This window comes from Camelus ferus, chromosome 8, assembly GCF_009834535.1.
Source record: "Camelus ferus isolate YT-003-E chromosome 8, BCGSAC_Cfer_1.0, whole genome shotgun sequence".
Classification (NCBI taxonomy): domain Eukaryota; kingdom Metazoa; phylum Chordata; class Mammalia; order Artiodactyla; family Camelidae; genus Camelus; species Camelus ferus.
This window is the reverse complement of record NC_045703.1, coordinates 4,006,826-4,031,962: the sequence shown is the minus strand read 5'-3', so window position 1 is coordinate 4,031,962 and position 25,137 is coordinate 4,006,826. Positions and strand designations below refer to the sequence as shown.

Below are 25,137 nucleotides of genomic sequence, written 5' to 3'. Positions count from 1 at the left end.
TATGACAATAAACTAATAATAAAGAAGCATTATTCTCAGGTGGTATGAGGATAAAATGAGTTAATGTAGGGGGAGTCTTTAAAGCGGCAGTGGCATATGGAATATTTCACTGTTATCTATTGTTACTATCCTTATTGTTGACAGAAGTAAAGATACTAACATAACAAGCAGAATAAACTGTTAGACACCACAGAGACTTCCTAAAAAAGCAGGAGCCGAGGGGAGGGAATAGCTCAGTGGTAGAGTGCATGCACAAGGTCCTGGGTTCAATTCCTAGTACTTTTGTTTTAAAACATTAAAAAATAAATAGATCTAAAAGTTACCTCTCTCACATTATTTAAAAAAAAAAACAGCAGGGGCAGAAAAGAAAAGGAAGACAAGTTAATAGAAACATATCTCACTTTGGCTGAAAACAATAAAGGGTAAAAACGCTAGTCAAGCAAGGCCTCTGACGTCCTACAGCTGCGGAGAACAGACCCGGGCATGGATCTACACGCGGGCTCTTGAAGCAAGTTCCTATGCAGAAATCTTCTGAGGGGATTCTCCAGCTGAAACAATTACGAGTTTGAGGGACAAATCCTTCCCCAGAATCAGTTTTCATAAGGGAAAGAAATTTCATAAGAAGAGGCTGGGGCCACAGCCCCTGAAATGCCCACTCACAAGAGAGAGACAGACCCCACCCTCCTTAAGGCATTGGGATCCAGAAACCCCATTTTGGGGGATAGAGCCCTGTATTTTTTTTTAACCCTAACAGCCTTTAGCCTTCAATTTCATTACTTAGTCAATGGTTTTGCCTGTCCTTGTCTAAACTCCACTGGGACACATTTTGGGTCTGTCTTGTTCATTCCCAGATTTCTAACACTTAGCACAGTGCCTGGCATATGTGTGTTGAACAAATAAATAAATTAATGAGTATGGATGATACTAGAGAGTTTGCTTTAATTTTCTTTTGGTTCTGATAATTTCAAAGTATATGATTAGAAGCACAATTATTCTCGAAAACTTTAAATATGTATTATTTCCCTTGTCCTACTGTATATTGGCCTCATGTCCTAAGCAGAGAGATGGATCACAAACACAGTAGTCTGCAGGGACGCTGAGTTGACACAGATGCCTAAAAGTTTCTGCCTAAAACACAACAGGGGAAAAACCTCTGCCTGTTACCAAACTCAATACCTGATTAATTACATTTTCCTGCTTCATGGCGTGTCTTTCCCTGTCTTTTTTTATTCCAGATATTTGTGTATAAGAGGATAGTAGAAACCGAAGTGCATATTATCCCCGCCCTACACTCTTCAGAGAAGACTTGCCTTTCCTCTGACTGGCAAGTAAAGTGAGAGGCTGATCACCGGGCTCTAGCCAAGAGCGGAGCGGACTCGAGATGGACACAGTTTAGATAAGACTCAGCTCACCTTAGTGTCAACTGTTGGAGGCTGAGCCTGTGTTTTTGACAGGCCTGCTCCTCCAGCAGGGCTTTGTCTACTAAAAAGACTGTGGGAAATTTCGTGTTACTTTTCAGCCCAGGCCCCATCGTGCCTGGTGGCCCAGCACTCAGCAGACCCGTGTGTTCCCCATTCCTCCACATTCCAACTCAAGTCACCCCACTGGCAGGTTTGACCAAAGTGACATGAGAGGAATTTATGTAAGTGGTTCTGAGCAGAAGCTTCAAAAGTCACTGCAAGCTTCCTCATACATACTTTCCCCTCTGCCAGGAGACTGGCATTAGATTCCTAGGGGTCTTGTAACAAAGTGCCACAAACTGGGGGCTTAAGCAACAGGGATTTATTGTCTGATAGTCCTCTAGACGTCCAAGTCAAGATCTCATCGGGGTTGGTTCCTCCCGAGGGTGTGAGAGAGATGTCTGTTCCAGGTGGTTTGTACGTGGCCATCTTCTCCCCGTGTCTTCATAGTGTCTTTTCTCTGCGTGTGTCTGTGTCCAAATTCCCCATTTTTATAAGGGACACAGTCATATTGGATTAGGGCCCACTCTAATGGCCTCATCTTACCTAATTACATTTGCAATGACCCTGTTTCCAAATAAGGTCACATTCTGAAGCACTGGGGGTTAAGTTTTCAAAATACGAATTTACGAGGGGGGGGAAACACAATTCATCCTGTAATAGTGTCCCACATCACAACTGCTTTCTCATCCTGAATCCAAGGATGAAGAAGATATGTGAAGGAAAGCCTTGCAGACCCATAGATGACATTCAATTTAAGCCACAAATAAATCTTTATTATTCTATGTCCCAGGTTTCAGCGCTGTCTCACCACCGCTGCCTTTGTGACTGAACTCTGACTACATAGGATCTAGTGCAATCATCTGGTGTAGCCCTCTTGGCCTCAGGTAATATAGTGGGTTGAATTGTGTCCCCCCCCACCAAAAGATAAGTTTAAGTCTTAACCCCCAATGCCTGTGAATGTCAACATATTCAGAAATAGGGTTCTCGCAGAAGTTAAGATGAGGTCACAATGGATAAGTGTTGGCCCTAAAGTCAATGACTGCTGTCCTTATGAGCAGAAGGGAAGAACACGCAGAGATATGCATGCAGGGAAGAAGGCCGTGTGAAGACAGAAGAAGGCCAGGTGAAGGCCATGAGCAGAGACTGGAGTGATCCATTTACAAACCAAGGACAGCAAGGATGGTCGGAAGGCAACAGAAGCTAGGAAGAGGCAAAGTGGAATTCTCCCCAGAAACTTCAGAGGGAGAATGGCCTTGCCAACACCATGACTGCAGGCTTCTATCCTCCAGAGTCATGAAAAAATACACTTTTGTTGTATCAAGCCACCCAGCTTCTGGTATTTTGTTACGGCAGCCTGTTATGTTTACTGAGGTAGGAGCAATCCCTATTTTCACCCACAAGTTTTTTAATGCTCTGATTCACGAGGGCCAGTAGTTCTCAATGCAGTTCCCTCATTTTTTTTCCTTAACGAAATGTCACCCAAATTTAGCAATAACTTGTCCGAAACTGTCTTAGAGGTGGTATATGCTTTATTCCGTCTTTGTGCACGTATCTGTTGCTATTTCAGTGGGAAGTTAGAAATGCGTGCCTGGTGCTTCTAAAGCTGACACTCTGTAATTCTCAAATCTAATATATTAAGCATTCAGAAAGATTTTCTGCTGAAAAGTTAATCTTTCAGACCAAAAAAGGAGAAGTAAAGTTGACAGTGCTGGGGAGGACTGGGCTCAAACTCCAACACTTACTTCAGGAAATAGATGCCTAAAAACCAACCTATCTGAGTCTGAAATGCTCAGCTGTAAAGCAATTCCAACTGCCTGCACAGTGCTGGCCTGGCCCAGGATGGCCCTGAGACACTAGAAGGGAAGGGAGCCACCACTCAGTGTGCACTCACCATATGCTCTGGCCAGGTCACCACCCGTCAGAACTCGGGGAGGGCAGAGTGGGGAGTCTAAGTGCAAAGGCCAGAGCCGCACCATTGGCCTCCCATTGAACTGGCCTCAGCAGCAGCAAAGAACATCAGTATTTACCGCAAGCGGGAAGGCACCTGTCACTCACCTCCGTAACCTTGGGGACAGCCGTTCTACCGTCAGGGGCTGTGTGGAGCCGCAGAAAATGACAGGCTGAGGATGGCCTTTGCAGAGGCAGCAGGAAGTAGCAGCTGTGGGACAGTAACCCAACAAAAAGGACTGATTATTATTATTCATACATTTATACTGACTATATTTAATACTTATAAAAGTATTATACAATCATTGAAGACTCAGTCACACAACATAGAAACTGTGAAAAGTGCAAGTCCTCAGTAACCAGCATCATTCTCAGAGACAAGCATTTTTATCTGTTTTAGACGTAAATGTCTAGAATTTTTCTATTTCTCTAATAACAATTTTCCTTATTTATTTATTTATTCATTCATTCATGAAATGGGGTTATACTACCCAGTTAAAAATAATTTGCTTATTGGACTTAACAATATGGAGATACTTTTACAATATTACATACCTAGTTATCTTTTTTTTACTTTTAGAACAATGTCATGATCATTTTCATAAGAATGAAATAGCCTCATTCCAAAATATTTAAGCTCTCCAAAAAAGTACAAAAAATGTAGCAAAAAATACATATGAAATACAAACAACTAAAAATAACTCTCATTAACATTAAATGAGCTTCATTCCAGATATTTACTTATGCATAAATATACAGAAAATAATAGAGACAGATGGATGTATATATACATAACTTTTTAATATATGTAACATTTTCTGTAAGAAATCTAATTTTACTTGAATTTAAATAATAGGGTAATTTTTAAAACTAAAATAAAATTGAAGAATTTATGAAATCAGACAAACGTCTCTTCTGACAAAGAGAATTCGTTGGTTAAGTATAAAAAATATATAAAAACCATTAAAGAGATTGGTTTTATTACATTGTTTTAAACTACATACTTCAGATAATCCTATAATATTTAGCCTTAACTCCACATACAAATGCATTTGGTGATTTAGTGTTATAGCAAACATTTATCAAGCATCTATTCCTGTCCCCTCCATCCCTGCCCCCTCAAAATCTATTTGTTCTAGTTTCTGCCTTCTCTTGGCCATGTGTTTCAGGATGGGTCGGGTGCCAGAGGGTGACTCTTAATTGGTCCAACATGGGGATCCCATTCTCCTCACCAATGATTGGTTAGTACTGTAGGCATGTGATACAATTCTGACCAATAAGACATGAGGGTAACTTTGCTGAAAGGCTCCCAGGAAATATTTCTGAATTTTTAAAAGGAAATGTGTAGAAGCAAATAGTCTGTTGTTCTCCTGAACATTGTTGTGTTTGGTGGTAATGCCTAGATTGCTGCAGACACTTTGAAGCCTGAGAACAAATCTGAAACTTTTAAGAGGGGAAGCACAGAAAGACTCAGAGAAACTGGGTCCATGATGTCTTCTTTGGACTCCTGTATTAGACGGTGTGGAGCAGCACTGCTTCTGGAACTTCTTGTCACATAAAGCAATAAGCATTCTTATTGTTTAAGCCATTTTGAGATGGGTTTCTGTTTCTAGAATCTGTTTCTAGACATTACCTTCAAAGTTACCCTAACGGACCTAAACGTTTATCACCGGCTGCTTCCTGATTTTGTGTGCCTATGTCTGTGTCTATACTCTAACTTCATCTAGATAATCTAATAATCCTGGGGTAACTTCAAGGCAAGCTTTATTATGTGGTAGGAAAATTCTATTAATTACTAATTAATTCACATTTATTACTCACTCATAAATTCACTTATAAATTTGTGTGTGTGCACATGGGCATAAGCATGCATTTACCATATGGAGTCACATATTTCTTAATGCTATAGTATAGCTATGAGTTAAACAGATGAAAAATCTCTGTTTCTGTGAACTTACAATCTAGGCTGTGGGGGAAGAGAAGCAATAAAATAAATAAGGACACTGTACGGTATATAAGAAGGTGATCATTGTTATGGGGGAAAAACAAGAGCAGGAAAGAGGGTAGGGAGAACCATGGATGAGGGACGGGGTGAGGGCTGAAATTTTACATAGGAAGGTTAGGCACAACCTCACTGTTCTGTGCACTTCTCTTCACGGCACGCACATTTAATCACACGGCTCTGCTAGAGGTGAACATTTTACCCACAGAAATGAGGCTGCATCATGTGAAACCTTTTTGTTGTTCAATTTTAGGTTACAAAAATTCCTTGTTATGAGAACTTGGATCCATGACACATTATTTGAACAGATATATGATTTATCACCATCTGACAGTTGATGCCCATCGAAGCTTGGAAGAATCAACACAGCCTCCTGAGAAGGTAATTAGAAGATGCTAGGTAGAGACACTTTTTTTTTTCAAGTGTCAGTCCAACAACAAAAGAAAAGGAATCGAATATGTAGTAACTTTGCCCACCTGGTTATTTATCCTTAAATACAATACATAATAGCTATCATTTATTGAGGATACAATAAATCTCAGATGAGGTAACAAATTAGTGCAAGACCTTCTACATTTTAACAATTATTTTACTACCTTTTATACTTATCTCTCCCTCGCTTAATTTTACAACAATTTTGCTCAATAAATCATGTAATAAAGCAATTAATGCATTTAATGTTTTCCCAAGAAGCTACAGCTCTCTTTTTGCAATCATATTTCATTCACTTACATATTATTTAATTATGTGAAACCATTATGATAACAAGTACAATTGATTTAAACCATTTGATAACTAACAACAACAACAACAAACAAACAAATAAACAACCCCCCTGATTGTTTCACAAGCAAATAAAAAGCGTAGGACTGGACATTTTTCTTTAGAAAGGTAGTAGTTACCTCATGGGACTATGTGTGTGGTCCTATCACACACTAAAATTAAAATGTAAAAACACTAACTAACACTGATGATTGCAATTTGTTAAAAAAAAAAAATCTTCCCACATGAGTCCTAGCATCTGGCCAGGACTCATGTAGGAACATTTTCTCCATAGGTTAGCCTTCTGTTCTTTACTGTCATGCTGAATTGTGGGTAGGGTGAGCCTCTGTGGCATCAGGCAGGGAGAAGTTACAGTTTCTGACAAGAGAACAGAGAAACACCAGGATTCAGGAGTTGGCCAGCTTGTCACATACACAAGGAGAGTTGTAAGAACAAGACAGTCAGACAAAGGGAGCAGATCTGAAGGCTTTGAATGATGTATCCAGTGATCAGGCTCGTGGAATATTTCTAGAAGACCAGACAGAAACCAGGCGGTATATAATCAAAAGAAGACAAAGGCAGGGATAAATGGAAAGGCATATCAAGTCCATGCCTTGAAGGCTGAGGCAGCTGGATGCCACCATTCAGTCTGCATTACTCTTCTCATATAGGAGAAGCAACCCTATGAAAGAAACCCTGAGGAAGCAAACAATCCACTCTGTGGGTAAGCTGGTGGAGGGGAGCCCATCACACACTGAGGTGTACCCTCCCCCACCGTAAGATCAATAGTGGTTCCTTTCCTTCCAGGGGATTTATAACACTGTATCAGTGTCCAACTCCCTAGGCAAGACTTTCTCTAGTCTTGGTAAGGATACTCGTTACCAGTTATATACAAAGCAAACAACGCTTAACATTACTTCTTGGATATTTGCTAAAGCTCAGAAACAAAAAGAAAATTGCAGAAAAAATTAAATTAGCATTCTCAGGAAGCCAAAACGTAGGGGAATGGAAGATGGGAGTGGACCAAAGGAGAAAAGTTAATATCCAAACACCTGGTCTTCAGAATACTGAGAGACCTAGATAAATAATCTGTTGGATTTTAAGTTTCATTTGCATCTATTCCTTCTGTGGCCAATGTTAAAACAAGGCCGTAAATTCTTCCATCCTCCTCCCATCAAGAAGTGAGGTCTATGTCTTCTCTCCTTAAATGTGGTAGGCTGTGGCTTCTTTGACAAATAGAGTTATGTAGGAAGACACACAAGGTGGCTTTTGAGAATAAATCATAAAAAGCCTGGCACTTCCACCTGATTTGCTTGAAACCTTCCTTGGGAGCCCTAATCTACCAGATAAGAAGTCCAGCTACCCTGAGGATGCCATGAGGAGGCTACGTGTAGGGGCGCAGGTCAACAGACACAGCCCTAGAGCCATTGCAGGTAAGGAACCAGATACATGATCCCAGCCCCAGCCATTTGAGTTGTCTCAGCTGAGGCCCCAACCTTTGGGGAAGCGAAGACAATGCCCTGTGTGAATTCCTGACCTTTAGAAAGTATAAGGTTAACAAAATGGTTGTTTTATCCCACTAAATTGGAGGAGAAAGGTGCTTCCTTACACAGACAACTAAAATAATCCCCAATCCTCTGGGGCAGTAAAACACTATTTATTTACATGTGCCTCGTACCCAAGCTGCACACACTCAGGCATGCACACAGTCATGATCTGTCTCTTTCTTTCTGAAGACAAAAGAAAGCAAAATACTGTTTTTGCTAAGTTTTCTCTACAACCCTTTTGCAGTTGTTATTCTTATGAGAAACTTTCCAGGGGTCTTAAGAACAATCATTCCTTAGCAAATTATATAACTAATTCTTAAGGATACATTTGCCCAAACTGGACATGATGGGCTTGCAATGATACCCAAAGGTTAAGTTAAAAGATCATGTTATTTAAACCACTAAAAGTTGGAAGGCAGCACCCATACACTCTCACTTCTTTCTGTCTGCCTTTTCCCTGCCCTTTTCTGCCTCTCAGAGCCTTGATCAAAGATCATCTGTCACTCTCAGTTCTGCAAGAGACAGGATGCACACATGACTGACGCCTGGATTTGAAGCTGTAGATCCTTCTTACTATGAACCAAGCAGATGGAAGCCACAAATCCCAAAACTGGGGTAGTGGGCATGGAATGGACTTTATGTAGAAAGGCTACTTTTACATCATCCTCTATGTCATCTTCCCTTGGGTCACTTTCTTACAAATATTCTCAGCAACACCTTCATAGATGACTTTTTAAGAGAGAGCTGAAAGTATATTTTCTTTTCAGATTTAAGTCCAAGAGCCAGATGATTATATGACTTTCCCATTTTACATTTCTTGAAGAAATATTTAAAAAGTAAAGCAAAGAACTTTGGGCTAATTAAAAAATTCATACATGGGAATAAATATTCCTAAGGTTTACTCACAACTACCAAACGCCAAAAAATTTGCACACTAAATTAAAAGTTGTCAATTGCTTTCCTCCTTGGAGATTAGGTATACTATTAAAGGATGTTATATAAAATAATCCACATTTCATAAAAGATTTTATCACTATCTCTGCACTGTATAAAAAACAAAATTAGATACAGAGACTCAAACAGTCATAAATAAGAAAAGAAATGAAGCTATGTTCACTGGTTTTATATTTACTAGCAAAAAAAAAAAAAAAGCAGTGCTAATGGATTTTAAGTAGCAGCTTAGCTAAACTTCTTGATTTGTCCACTTGTAATGGTTTTGACAATTCACTTCCACCATGCTCAGCTCTACATCATGCATTCAAGGCAGGGCATGTGGTGTGGCCTTTGTTGGTTGGGAACAGGCACCTCAGAAACATAGCAAAGAGACAGGGTGGGTCAGACTAGCCACAGCCTCTGCCATGGTTCACTGGATGAAGAAAAAAGTGATGAATTCCTGTGAACATATTTTGATGCACATGCCAACATCACTTCATGAGTCTGAGCCATCAGAAGAAGACAGGATTGCCTTGACTTTCAGTCTTCCATCCCTTGTTTCAGGATAATCCCTGTAACGGTGCAGTGAGGGTGGGCAGTGGGCTCTGCTTTATGTAATGATTCCAGGACCACAGACCCTCCTATCTAGTGACTCCACCTTCTTTCCTTTGTTAGATCCTCTGCATCTGGACAGCTGACAAGTGATAAAAGAAAGGGACACCTGGTCTGGTCATCTAAGCTTGGATGTTGACACTTAGAACTTTGCATGTTCCACTGGCAAGAACTAGTCTCATGGTAACCACCTTGATGCAGACTCTGCCATGTACATAAAAAAATAGGCTTCCATATTGCCCCAAGTTTGTGAGCTTTTTCATTTCTTTTTCACTTTCTGAGTGGCTACTTCCCTAATCCTGAGTAGAAAAAATATTATTAATTAAAAATCTTACACATTCTTTTAAGATGTAGCCCAAGGTGGTAGAAATACACCAACTAACTTTTGATGTAGATCTCACTGACATCTCAATACCGTGTTCCCATTATCTTTGAAAAAATGGAAATATTGGTCTGAACAATTATAATGTGGCATTTAAACCTTCTCATCTACCAACCTCCAGTCTTAGAAATCATATTTAAAGCAAAACTCTCAACATGTTATGCTATTCTTAGCTCAGATAGAAAATGATGCTGATTATAGCAGTGTAACTATGGTGTTGCCATGGTTACCTACCTATTAATGATTAAACTCGCTTCCTTATGCACCTTAGAAAGTATAGTTTAAAAGCAGAAAAGAGGCTTAAGTTTATTAGCAGATTGTAAGACCCAAAGTTCTCAAACAAAAGTTTGGATGTTAGAAACCAGTTTAGACTCTGATATTCAACAGATTTTTCTCTCATGTCCATGGTGTGTGTGTGTGTATTTTTCTCCCTCACCAACTCCAGCAATCAGGCTTCAAAGGGATAAGCATTTTATGCATCATACAGTTATTATAACTTCCAGGGAAGAGAGAAACTTGGTGTATAAATTATGCAAAAATATACATTTGTTTAAAAGCCATAAAGTATCAGCAAATTGAATCTGTTTATTCTTTTCAATTATTTATGAAACCCATCCTCCTGAGTCTACATACAAAACTATCACCATAAATTATCAAATCAAAGTTTCAGAATCAGAGAAATAAGATTAATAACTAATAGTTTTTCATAGAAATGATTTTGAGACTTTAAAGGCAACATTCTTTTGTTTATTGTATTTTTAAAAGCACTCAAATGTTTGTCGGTATTCCCAGCTTCCAACACAGCAGATAACTTATCTACTCATATTTATAGTCCTCACTATCAATTTTCAAGAAGAGTTAAAACTTGGAAAAGGTGTACAAGATGTCTATGTCTTCAGATCATTTTGTTCTGCATCAAAGGAAAAAATAATAATAATTATACGTAATGTTTATCTCCTTGTGATTCTCCATTTATTTATTCAGCAGACATTTCCTGAGTGCTTAATATGTGCCCTGTCCTGATGCTAGGGATACAGCAATGAGCAAAACAGATGCAGTTCCTATTGTTACAGAGCTTTTAATATCACAAGTAAGAACTGATGAAGCCCTAAGCAAAGGACCATGAACAAATCACCCTCTTTTGACAACAGGTTGAACCCTTAGCCCATCCTTCAAATTCTTCAGCCTGTGCTTAAGCCTTCCTTGTAGGAGTGCACTGTGCTTCCCACCCTCCGCCCCCCCACCAGCTGCCTGTGTATATCATTTGGAACCAAGTTCCCATGTCCAGGATCCTGTTTTATATCTCCAAGAAGTAAATTATGTCCAGATTTCAAAGCCTAACCCAAATCCCACTTGCTCCACTTGATGTTTGCTCTGTCCTCTGAACACCCACCGACTTTTTCTTTAATGTTAAAAATCATGTAGGAAACTTTACTGAGTTTACATTATGAACCAGACTTTGCAAACTATCACTTCTTTGCACTTTGAATCATATAGTGAAAAATCTCTATTTCATAGATGAAAAGACTTGAATTTCAGTGGAGATAAGTAATTTGCCCCCAAGTTAGAGCTTTAATTCAATACAGGGTGTTATGATGAAAAAAAATCTATATTTTTTCCCAACAGATCACATTGACCTAATAATAATTTTTTTTTTCACTTCTTACCAGACTGTAAATTCTGTTAGGTCACGAATCACCTTTACATGTCTGTACTCCCCTTAATATTTAAAAGTGATGTTTTACCCATAGTAGACCCTGATTAAAATTTTTTCATGATACTTATAATAACAATGCAAAATACAATATAGTAAATATCATCTTTCTCACATGATATATGTAAAATAGTGATTAGAAAAGGTTGAAAAGAAGAAAAGCATTGTGGGCTGGAGTAGTGAGGAAAGAAAGCTGAGAATGAAAGAGTGAGCAGAATTTCAGCCACTGGTGTCCATAAGTAACAGCTTTCCAAGTGTGGGAAAAGTCAAGAGCAAAGGTGTTGATATGAAAAAGCACAGGGTGCATTCATGGGGCAGCAACTGGAAGATTCTGGCTACAGCAGAGGTGGATACAGTGGGAGACAGCCTAGAACGGTTAGTGGGTGTGACAGACAAAGTAAGGGCCCCCAAAGACATCCATGCCCAATCCCTGAAATCCATGAATGTTACTTTATGTAGCAAAGGGACTTTGCAGAAGTGATTAAGGATTTTGAGGGGAGGAGATTATCCTGGATTACCCAAAAGGGGACAGTGTAATCATAAGGGTCCTTAAAAAGGGACATAAGGAGATCAGAGTGAGTGGAAAGAGATGCTAATAATAAAAGCAAGAAGTTGTAATGATTCGAGGAAGGGGCCATGAGCCAGGGAATGCAGGTGACCTCTAGAATCTGCAAAGACAAGGGAATATTCTCCCTGAAAGGAACACAGCTCTGCCAACCCCTTGATTTGAGACTTTTGACCTTCAGAACTGGAAGAGATTAAATGTGTGCTGTCTTAAGCCATTCTACCTGTGGAAATGTGTAACCTTACTAATAAGGTATCAGGAAACTTGACAGCCGTACTAAATAATCAGGAATGTCCTCTGCATGCATTGATGCTTCTAAGATAGGGATGGAAGTAAATTCACATGTTGAAGATGAATCGTGATGTTACCTTTATTCACAGCTTTCAGCTGCCAGGTGGTTGCAACTACCTCATCTTTATCAAAGGCCTCTTGCATTCCTCTCAGCACCTCCATGTCCACTGCCTCTTAGGGACTTTGGAATTCTCAGTTGCTTTCTCTGCATCATTCCGATGTGTGCTCCATCCAGGGAAGTTGTTATCAAGCCCAACTGCCTGGGACACCTGCCTTCCTCTTTGTTACCTAACCATTCCCATATCTTGGTGAGCAGGGTAACATTCAATATGGACTTCCCTGAGAGTCACACAGGCTCCCTCAGGCTATACCTTTGAAAGCCCTGAATCCTCCAAATTTATCTGAGTGTTTAAAAACAGCCCCTTAGCTTTTAAACCTATTGCCTCTCTATAGCTTTAAAAATGTCAGATTTGAAATTCAAAGGTGAGTAATGACTTCTTGCTTGTAGACAGTATCTCTTCCTTCCTTCCTTGGAGCAATAATCCTTGGTCTCTGACTTAGCCTTTGTAAGACTGGATCACAGGGAATGAAAAAGAAATATTTGAGAGAGGACAATCCATCAGAAGCCATTTCAAAAGCCTTATTTGTTTAGGGAGGCAGCAGAGAAAGGTGAAGACAAGTGCATGGATGAGAGCCAAAGGGCTGTAAAAAAGAAAAAATAAAGAGCTGAGCAGGAGCAGGAAAGAGAGAGGAAAGAGCCTCGGCTGAAAAAGCAGAGATGGAGACAGGAGGAGAACCAAGCTCTCAGAGACCCCACGTCCAAGAGAAAGAGAACCTTTCCCAGGGAGGAGAGGAGTGGAAAACAAAAAATTAAAGAGATCGAGGAAAATGGAGCCCCAAATGGGGTCCCAGGTTCTGACAAATGCAAGGTAACTGCTAACATTTGACAGGTGTGGGTGAGAGGTCAGATGTGGATTAGAATCCAGAGATTATCCCAACCAGGACTTCCTGGTAAAATATTGTCTTCTTAGTCTATTCCTATGCCAAAAACAGAAATAAACCATAGATGGTAAATACATGTATATTTATATATGTGTGTGTATATATATAGAAAGACCAGATATTTATTTTCATTATCCCTATGTAAATATCACTCATTATTCATTTCATGTTTATCCCTAGATAACCAAGCTGATACACGGCCACCCTCCTAAAGTATATCCTTTTTATATGCGTAAAATTCACTCTCAATCACTGTCTTCTGCATGTTACATAATTCTCCATTTAAAACACACCAAAGTTATTGTGATTTCAGAAGATAGTCTTCTTAGGCCTTACTATAAAATTCCAAGGCTGGAAGAAATTCTTATTGTTCTACTGAAACTGTGAAATATAAGAAAGAACACTTTTGTTGTATCAAGAATTGCTAAGTTTTAAGATGGGAAATATGTCAATTTGGGAATACAAATCAAGGTCTATGCTATAAAAACACTCTATCAATGCCAAAGGGAACTAATGAGAAGGTAAATTATACACCACACATATATAAAGCCCACTTCAACATACTCAAAGAATTGAAGTTTATACTTGAGTTACTTTACTGGTCACTATAAAAGTCACTAATAATTACACTGTTTCAGTTAAGCATTTCACCATAAAAATATACTCAGTAAGGTAGGCAGATTATACTTTTCTAATATAATAGATATAAAAGAGAAAAAGTATCTCTGGAATTATATATACAAAATAAAATATAAATATATATATAATACATATAGAATAAAATGGCTCAGACCATAAAACTATCTGAAAAGCAGAGTGATCAACCTCGCAAATACTTACATAAAAAGACTTATGAGCTCTAGATGAAGCAACTACAGGCAAGATATTTAAGCTTTCTGAACCCCAGTTTCTCCATCTATGAAATACATATGAATACTATAAATATTTATAAAATTATGGGCATAACACATACGCTAGAGCAAGATATAGCACATTAATCTTAGGTGGTAATACGCTACCCTTTTATTGTTGGTTTCCCTAAGTATATGACATGAAATCTAGCTAAGTCATGGAGTGAAGAATCAGAAAACATTCCTCGATTCCTTCAGAATAATTTTCTCTCCCCACAGTGTAATCACTTCAGCATGTCATTCCATTGACATATGCTCTGAATATCTGAATAACCAGAATATCAATGAAGTTCCCGTGTTGGGATTCTACAAAAATGAAAATTGAAGCTGTGACCTGTTCTTTTTTCATTTCGTTAACTTCTGAATAAAAGCCTATCCTCCTGATCCACAGGACAGCTAGGACTGTTAGTTTCATTTCTTTTTCCAAAACTGAATAAAGCCCACCTGAGCCTTCACAGCAACAAACAAAAATTAGGTTTTGAATTGAAAGTATATCTGAGGGTGTGTGGACTCATCCAACGCTTGACACGTTCTCCAGAGACAGAATCACAGAGGAAGCACAGAGGAGGACCTTGTTACCAACCTAGCAGACAGAAAAAGGACACAAGATTTGCCGCTGATATCATCTAATTCGTGGACCTGATGATGCTTTAAGAGGACTAAAATTTCCGAAGTTGAAAAGGACTGAGAAAACAGAACAAGTATCTCAGGTGTCCTTGACAGCTGACGAGTACATGCAGTGCTCTGAGTAAGGGTCTTCTGCACAGTGACACACACACCCTGCAGAACCACAGTCAGTGCAGAGACCAGCAGGGGAAGGCAGGCATGGAGTTTGGTCTTACACAGTTGTTTTTTAAAAGAAACTAAAACAGAGATTTACGTTTATGGACCTCTCACTGATGCACTCTGAACTGAAGTAGATAAACATTTGTGGGTGATGAAAAATAAAAGTACTTTTCTTCTCATCAAGGGTCCAGAGGTCCCAGGGGGAGAAAACAGCAACATATTTTATTAGAAAAATGGCAAACAAATAACTTCCCAGAAAAATAATTGGTATGGGGGAAAACACAATGAAGCATGTGTTAATAATGTAAAAGTTAGGTTCTAAAATGACTCCAGCTTCCATCAGACAGAAAATTATTAATGATTTTCCTCTATATTATCAGAGAAAAATCTGGGAAAGAATTCAGATGTATGTTTTCTATCCATCAAATACTATTCATGAATTTACTTTGTGTATCAATGAGAGCTTTGGCACATTCTGGATGAAGGCAGCTAATTAATTCATCTTTTCCCATGATTGTTTTCCTTTTTCCTTCAGCCTTCTCTTTGGTTCAGTTATCCTCTCCCCAAGATAAGAGCATTCTATTCCCCCAAAGTTCTGCAAACCTCCAGATGGTCCTGGTGATGCTTCTATCTGGAGCTATGTTTTTGTCCTTGAAACGAAGGGTGATCCAACACGTGGTTTTGTTTCTTCACTTCCTTCCTTGCTTGTTTGTTTGTTTTCATAACATGTTGGAGTCGGTTTTCACACTAAAGCCAACTGGATTTCCCCTTTCTTCTGAACTTTGCTTCTCTTTCCTACAACTCTTTTTATTGCATCTGTGTGTACAGCTGAAGTATTATAAATACTGTTCATATCAGGTGTAAGAATGGGCTACAAACTTCCAATATACTGTCTAACAATAAGACCCTATGAAAATTTAAACTTGTCTCCCTAAACCCTACAGTCCCTCGAACAGCTTTCAATGATCTCTTGATAATTTACTCTGTTATAAAATGAGAACTATGAAAGCTTGTCTAGCCTGAGCCTGCAAGTAACATCATACACACAGAACCAGAGCTTGGGCATCATTCTACCCTGGGTTCTCAACCCTGGCTGAGTATCCAAACCACCGGAGCAAGCTTTAAAATACTGCTGCTTGAAAGCCCCATCCCGGCTTGATATTTCTCAAAGCTCCTCAGATGGTTTAATGGGCTGTCGGGGCTGAGAGCCGCGGTCTTCTCCACCAGTCATTAGCAGCCAAACTGAAGCCCAGGCAGGCTCACTCACTAACCCACCTGCATAAGATACAAAGCAGCAAAGAAAGGATTGCAGATCCAGGCTTTCATGCGGGGATCTTTCAACTACAAGGATGACAGGATTGCAAAAGGTTTCCTGAGCACAGTCCATGGTCTGAATCTCTTTCAACTTAGCTCAGCCAGGGACCAGCTATGTAATTTGCAAGCCCTAGTGCAAAGTAAAATAAAATAAAAAATGTGAAGTCCTTTTTTCATAAATTATGAGGAACTTCAAAAAGTTGGCAGCAGAGATTTAAACCAAACTCAAGGCCCTTCTAAGAGCAGGGCCCGATGTTACCACATAGGATATACCCATGAAGCCAACCCTGGCCCCGGTTTTGAAGCTGTCCTGTGTTCAGTAACAAGAGAAGTCAAAAAAATTTTTTTTTATTCCTCAGCTATAAATTGGGAAATCATGCAGATCAAGTCTTTGACTTTGTTTTGTGTGTGTGCTTATTTGTTTATTTATTTATTTTTCATGCAGGAGCTCTCAGGAGACTTCAGTAAGCAGTGGGAAACTGGGCTAGATCTCTCTGGAAGGGAAGCCACAGAATGCCCTCAGCAGCTGAGAGGTGGAGAAGGGAGCCTTTACCCACTGGGTCCTATTGCCTGTTGGCCCTGTAAGGGGTTAACCCCGTGGACTTGCCAGACTGCATGTGGGAGCATCTGGAGAGAGACCGGATGCCTCTGTTGGGTGAAGCCTATGAAGCTGGCTGCCCCAGCAGGGGCTCGAGTGGCAAAGAGGCCCGGATACCGAGACCCTCCAAGCCGGGACTCAGCCAGTGGTATGCCCCAGCTGATTCCAGCTAAAACTCTTTACTCCCCAAGAATAACTATTAACATCTCTCTGGACACATGTGCTGTCTACAGAGCCCGGGTTGGAACAAAGTAGAGGAACTATTATTACAGTTAGATAATCCTTTTCGAAGAAATCACACGCTGGGAAAATCAAGTTAGGTGTTGGAAAGACCAAAGGAATGATTAGAACGTAGAGAATGAAAGCCCGCATCCTGCTGAAGAGCAGTGACTGTTCTGAATGTCCCCCCACAGGTATAAGCATGAGTCAGCCAGCTGACTGGCTCGGTGCCAGCTCTCCTGAAATCCTTTAATGTACATCCAGAGCGTCTTCATGGGGCTATCATTTGTTATGCCATATAAATCAGACATTTTTCAAATGAATGCTAGATGAAACAGAAGATAGCACTTTCTGCCTGCAAACTGGTAACACTAAAAGGTTTTAAGTGAACTTGGCTACAGCTAACAACTACACAGAGAGAACTCATTTCCTTGTTTGAGACAATTCTAAACACATGCATTCTTGGTCACTGAGACTGCTGGCAGTCGTTTGCACAGGCATATTGTGAATAAATGTCTTCTTACTATATTTATTTAGCTGTGACAGCAGACTCAGAGTAATCTTAGCATTGAGATGAAAAACTCCCTAAATATGTTTGGTGAAAGTATTCCTATAGACATGATGCAATTAACATGGAAAAACAGCAAAACAAAAACAAAAAATCTTTATATAACTAAGGCCTAATTTCTACTTTTACTTAAGAACTCTCTATATTAATTTTCTCAAAAGCTTGCTATTAAAAAAATTCTTTTCAAATATCTCTACATCGCATCCCCCATTTTCTCTGTCAATTGGGCAATATTTATTCAGTGGTGTTGATGTCCAGAGCCCCGAACCTGATTGTGTATGTCAGCAAGATGTTTGTATATTTAGAAAAGCACAAAGAACTCTGTCTCCCAGGAAAGCTATAATTGAAATATCAAAATGACAAAATGTCCTGTACTGTACAACATTTTTAGAAGGTTTTCAAAAATCATATTCAGCTTAAGAGCAATTCAAGTCCTTAGACAAAAAAGGTTTTCATCATAATTTTCAAAATGTAATTGTCTTACTCAAATGTTTATTTGTCACTAGAAAACATGGCTTTAAATATTTAGTTTTCCATCTGTTTTAAAAATACGACCACCCACAAAGGCTGTATGTTGCCAGTTTTCCCCACACTCCTTTTTATTGCCACACTTTTTTTCCTGCTTATAAACCCAGAAAACTTCACACAAAAACAGCTCAATGGCATGGACCTACAAAGCAAAATAATTTTAAAACCAGTGTAAATGTGTATGGAAAAAAAACTGCACAAGGTGTTCCACTGCTATATTATATTTAAATTTACTCTTAGATACAGGATTTTAATAAAATTATTTTATATCAATCAGGGTTTAAAGGCCTCAAATGAGCAGGAATTTTCTTGACTATAAAAGATGAAGGTCATGGTAAAAACCTTGAACATAACATACCTGAAATTTATATCCTTTATACCTCATTTTATTTTGGTATTTCATACTTCCTCTTGGCGACATCCCTATTTGTCATTCAAAAAGATAAAACAAATATGCTAGAATTCTCTTCCCGAGCCTGGGTTACTCTCAACCCAGCAAATGATAAAGTTTCTTTACCTCAGTTACCTAATCTATAAAACTAGAATGTTATGCCAAATACCTCTATCTTCTTTAAATGTCAGTTAAATGCAGTTTTAAAGTAGGCCTTCTTGTGATAGAGATGGCCTGAAAACCTTCCCCTATGTTCCCTGTTAGGACAGCTGATTGAACACTTATATCTTATTTCACTTCTCCAAACTTCATTAAAACTACAGTAAATGTTTAAAGTAAAGGAGGCTGCAGACATGAGGCAGAGTGAAGAGCGCCAACTATAGGCAGATGAAGTAACTTCTTTGAACCCACTGAAAGTTGACTGCAGACCCCACATTTTCTCTGATTACACTCAGCCCCCAAAGATCCCAGCAGCTGGGCACTCATTGTAGGAAGCTGACTTTCTCAAAGGAAACACCTTAGAGAGTTCCCTGACAACAGACTCACTCAGGGTCAAATTTGAAATTCAAATATGAAAATGGCATTCATGCATTTAAAATCCCTAATCATCTTTTATTCCTTCACTGTAAATCATGAGTAGACAATTAAGGACTACTAAATATCTAAGCAAAGTCTCAAACAAGGATAGAAGAGATCAAAACAAACAACCTGTCAAGAACAACTATGAGGAAACACAATCTAGGCAACCATTATGGATAATCTCAGAGACATAAGACAAAATGCTGCATTCATGAAACAAGAACAGGAGGACATTTAAAATGAAAAGGAAAAAACTTCAAATTTAAAAATATTCTAGCAGAATTTTTTAAACTACTGTTGAAACCTTACAAGATATTTTGAGTAAATACCCCAAAGTAGAGCAAAAAGACAAAATAATGAAAAATAAGAAAGAAAAAAATAAGAAAAGTAAATATTAACTTTGTTCAAGTGGGCTTTATTCCAGGGACACAAGGATGGTTCAATATTTGCAAATCAATCAATGAGATACACCACGTTAACAAAAGGATGGCTAAAAATCACACATGATCATCTCAATAGTTGCAGAAAAAGCATTTGACAAAATTCAACATCCAATCATGATAAAAACTCTCATCAGAGTTGGTATAGAGGGACCATATCTCAACATAATAAAGGTCACTTACGGCAAACCCACAGTGGACACCATACTCAATGGTGAAAAGCTGAAAGCCTCTCCTCTAAATTCACCTTTGCCACTTCTATTTAACATAGTATTGGAAGTCCTACCCACAGCAATCAGAAGAAAAAAAAAAAGAAAGAAACAAAAGGCATCCAATTGAAAGGGAGGAAGTAAAACTGTCAACATTTGCAGATGACATGATACCGTATATAGAAAACCATAAAGCTTCCACCAAAAAAAATGAGAACTAATAAATAAATTCAGGAAAGTTGCAGGATCCAAGATCAATACACAGAAATCTGTTGTTTGTCTACACACTAATAATGAAACAGAAAGAGAAAGCAAAAAATAATCTTGTTTAAAATTGTATTAAAAAGAATAAAAATACCTAGGAATAAAAAACTTAACCAAGTAGGTGAAAGGCCTATACTCTGAAAACTAAAACACTGATGGAGGAAACTGAAGATGATGCAGATGAATAGAAAGGTATCCTTGCTCTTGGACTGGAAGAATTAATATTGCTAAGATAGCCATACTACCCAAAACAATCTACAGATTTATGCAATACCTATCAAAACTAACCCATGACATTTTTCACAGTACTAGGACAAATAATCCTAAAATTTATATAGAACCAGAAAAGACTCCAAATTGCCAAAGCAATCTTGAGAAAAAAAGAACAAAACCGGAGGCACCACCCTCCCAGACTTCAGACTATATTGCAAAGATACAATAATTAAAACAGCATCGGACTAGCCAAAAACAGACATGTAGTTCAATGGAGTAGAATAGGGAGCCCAGAAATAAACCCACACATGTATGCTCAATTAATCTACAACAAAGGAGGTGATATACAATGGAGAAAAGACAGTCTCTTCAGTAAGCGATGCTGGAAAAACTGGACGGCCATGTGTAAAAGAATGAAATTTGAACTTTTGTCACACAAAACATAAAAATAAACATAAATCAAACTCAAAATGCATTAAAGACCCAAATGTAAGATCTGAAACCATAAAACTCCTAGAAGGGAACATAGGCAAAACACTCTTTGACATAAATTGCACCAATATATTTTTTTGGATCTGTCTCCTAAGGCAAAAAAGAGAAAAGCAAAAATAAACTAATGGGGACTAATTAGGCTTAAAAGCTTTTGCACAGCAAAGGAAACCATCAACAAAATAAAAAGACAATCTATGGAATAGAAGAAAATGTTTGCAGATGGTTTGACCAATAAGAGGTCACTATCAAAAACATAAATAGCTCATACAGCTCAATATCAAAACAAAACAAAACAAAACAAACAAACAAACAAAAAAACAACCAAACAATACAATCAAAAGATGAGCAGAAAACCTGAATAGACATTTTCCCAAAGACATATGGATGGCTAATAGGCATATGAAAACATGCTCACCATCACTAATTATTAGAGAAATACAAATCAAAATAGCAATGAAATACATCACTTCAAACCTGTCAGAATGGCTATCATCAAAAAAATCTACAAATAACAAATGTTGGTGAGAATGTGGAGAAAAGAGAACCCTTTTACACTATTGGTGGGAAAGTAAGTTGGGGCAGCCACTATGGAAAACAGTATAGAGTTTCCTCAAAATACTAAACATAAAACTACCATATGATCTATCAATTCCACACCTGGGTATATATGTGGAAAAAGGAAAACACTAATTCAAAAAGATACATGCATCCCAATGTTCACATGCAGCACTATTTACAATACGGAAGCAATCCTAGTGTCCATCAACAGATAAATGAATCAAGAATATGTGGTATACACACACACAGGCACACACACACTGGAATATTACTCAGTCACAAAAAAGAATGAAAAAATTTGCCATTTGCAGCAATGTCGATGGGGCTAGAGAATATTATGCTTAGTGAAATGAGTCAAACAGAGAAAGACTTACTGTATGATATTACTTCTAAGTGGAATCTAAATAATAAAACAAATGAATATATAGCAAACAGAAACAGACTCACAGATACAGAAAACAAACTAGTGGTTACCAGTGGGGCAAGGGAAGAGGGAAAAGGCAAGATAGGAGTAGGATTGAGAGATGCAAACTACTATGTACAAAATAGATAAGCAGCAAGGATATATTGTACAGCACAGGGGAATTACAGCCATTATCTTGTGATAACTTTTAATGGAGTATAATCTGTATATATACTGAATCACTATGTCATATACCTAAAAGTTACATAATATGATAAATCAACTATTCTCCAACAAAAAAATTAGAAGGAAAAAAAATGAAGACAGAAGATTGTATAACTTTCCACGGAGGTAGGAAGGAAAACAAGGATCACATTAAAAGATGAGGAATCAAGTGGCTTTGAAGTTCTCAGCAGCAACACCAATAGCAATAGATCAGCACCGTCAAAGTTTTGAAGGCAAATAATTTCCAACCTAGAATGCAATACCACCAAGTTGCCAATCATATATGAGGGTAGAATAAAAACATTTTTAGTACTTTCTTGGTATCAAAGTATTTGTCACCCATGACCCCATTCTTAAGAAGTCCCTTAAGGACGTACTTCACCACAATGAGAAAGAAAAGCCAAGAGAGAAGAAGACATGGGACGCAGGAACCAGGAGCTATAATACAGGAGAACAGTGAAGGGAAGCACAAGGAAGGTAGTAAAGGAAGACCCTAGCATCTCAGCTGTGACTAGGTGTGACTTGAGAGACAAACAAGAGCTGAAGTCAACGAGATACCCATTGCTACGTCTTTTTAATCTGAGGCAGAATGTACAGATGAGCCTGATCCAGATTTTTATCCAGGCTTGGCATGAGCATGTACTGAGGAAGTTCTCCTGCCCTGCACTAGGTTCTGCTGCAGGGGTCAGCGAAGACACCCATTTCCCCCTACAGAAACGCTCTTCTCTAACTTACTCCTGAGAGCTAGGGACAGACCATGGTGAGTACAAAAACAAAAACGGAGCAGCCCTTTCCTGCTGAACATATCTTTGCTAGACACCAGTACTGACCTCTAGTTGCTTCAAGTATATGAGAGAATGTACAGGAATATTCTACGGTATGTGGTGCCTACCATTCATTATACAACCCAATAAACTGGAATTACTGGTTATATATCACTCTTAGAGCTTGGTTACTACACACTCATCCTTAAAAAACGAACCTATTCTAGGGGGTACTGACAAGTCAGGTTTCTAATCCTTTAAAAAGACCGAGGCCACTTTCTGATAAGTTCATCAAAGAAATAGTCGTGAGAGGAGCCCAGACCAGCAGCTTCCCGTGATGTCTTCTGAGAGTCCCATGACTTTTCATCTGAAACCTCATCTAAGACTTAACTCCATTATTCTACCTCATCTATATCAAAAACAACAAACCAGCCAAACAAATACCCTCTCTGAGATTAGGGAGAATGGTGTAATGGTGAAACTGTCATAAGAAACACTTAACCTGTGTTGAGTGGGGAAAATGCATATTATGGCCACTCATAGATAAGAGAATGAAATATCTCTCTGTGAAGACTTCCTAAGACCACCAGTGTCCCCTGAACCACTGAGAATAGAAATGCTAAGAATTCTTCCTGCTCCTTACATCGGTTAGCTTTCATGGCAGACAACACTCCCTTACAGGAGCTAATCTTACGTGAATGAGAGACAAAGAAGAAATTACAACGAAGTTTTTTGTGTCTGGTTCATTTATTTTGCTTTGTTTGTTTGTTTGTTTAATTCTAGTGATGAGAAAAGGGAATTGAATTTCTAGAAGAGGCCTTATTTACATTTAAAAAACAAACATGGAGAGATGGGGGAAGGCAAATAAAGGTGGATAATAAATATGGAACAAAGGTAATCAGCAGGTTTCAGAAACCAAGTCAAATGCACTAAGAAGATTTTGGTTCTGAAGAAATGCTCATCTCCTCATTAACAGGTATGACAGCAAAATTCTGATGGCTTTCCTGGAAAAACTCTATTTCCAACAACTACTATGATTGTCATTACTACTTAGTCATATTTCTCCTTTTATACAGTTAGAAAATATTTTCCTCATTCAGCATTATAGTCTGAGTCATTGATGGAACATTTTGCTTTTATTCAGAAATACAAGAGCTAGGTGTCTCCAACTTTAAATGATAGTCATAAGCATTAATCAGTAGATTATTACTTAAATAAGGCTAGTAGACATGTCAAAATTTCCCTGACTTCTTTCTTCACTATATAAACAAAGTCTTTTTCAGAAACAAAAGCACCTGTAAAGAGAGCGTGAACAAGGCTAAGTGGCTTTCTAAGAACCGTGTTCTTGTTGCCTGGTTGCATTTCATGCTGCCCACCTGCAACTGCGCGTGGTGTCAGCAGGCCAAGAAATGATGTCAGAGTGCCAGGAAATGAGCTCCTCGGCAGATGCTGTGAAAAAAGTGATAAAGAGCTGTTGCTGTAACACTTCACTGAAGACAATTACAACAAGCCCCTTTCATCACGGAATCTGTTCCAATGCTATGTTCATGCACGTCAGAAGGCCCTGATAAGTCCACCTTTTATTCCAATATTAATGAAAACAATAGGAAGAGGCTATAAATTAGATTTGCCAAACTATTTTCTGCAGCAGTCAGAATTCGTTTAAAATGACAGAGACTCTGTGATTCAAGACTCTGGGGAAAAAGAAATAGAAATCACAAGTACGTTCCTCTTTTAACCCTCATCTATCAGACCAGACTTCATTTTTATTTCTGCCTTCTATTCCTCCCCACCCCTTCCCCATTTGTCTGCACAGTGATGCCTTTCTCTGAGTAAGAAATGCAGATGAAATATTCAGATAATTGGAATTCTACTGGCCATCACCCTATAAGATTCTGAGCCTTACAACAGGAACACAGTTCAAGATCAGATTCTCACATTTTCTTAGTGGTTACTTGCTGTTCCAGTGACTACTATTCACTCAGAAGTTTTAGAGTGTTTGGTCACAGTAATAATAAAGGTGTCTTGGAGCCCACTTATACATAAACTGTCCTGGTTCACACAGGTTCTCAAATAAGAACAGTCAGTTAGGACTCCGCAGCAGGAGGATGTGATCACCACTCTGTGCCGTCCAAAAGAGGAGAGTCCAGTAATAAGCGAGACATGATCAGGAATCCAAATAACACATAAAGGGAGAGAGGACTGGCCTCTACCATGCTCTCGATCTGGCCTGTGAAAGAATGAGACTTAGTTTCTTCCTGTTGATCTTTGAAAGCTCCTGAGGCCATGCTGAAACCACTGAGTCTCAAACACAAAAGTTGAGAGTGGTTTTCTCTATCTCTGTCTCTCTCTCGATGTGTATGTGTATGTGTATGTGTATGTGTATGTGTGTATGTACATATATACACATACACATACATACATATGTTTATACATACACACATATACATATACA

The 25,137-nt window shown here is 38.6% G+C and overlaps 1 protein-coding gene across 26 annotated transcripts in view; it reads right to left on the bottom strand.

The window, feature by feature from the left end:
- Window positions 1-25,137, bottom strand: part of GPR63 (G protein-coupled receptor 63) — a 159,160-nt gene that overhangs the window by 21,003 nt on the left and 113,020 nt on the right. For 24 of the 26 annotated variants that reach the window (XR_004321745.1, XR_004321754.1, XR_004321757.1 and 21 more), the window contains one exon: window positions 3,519-3,621. The gene's annotated coding sequence lies outside the window, so the exon portion shown is untranslated. Of the gene's footprint in view, window positions 1-3,518; window positions 3,622-24,058; window positions 25,053-25,137 lie in introns of those variants that run through there. The other 2 variants (XR_004321761.1, XR_004321762.1) reach the window with 2 other exon arrangements.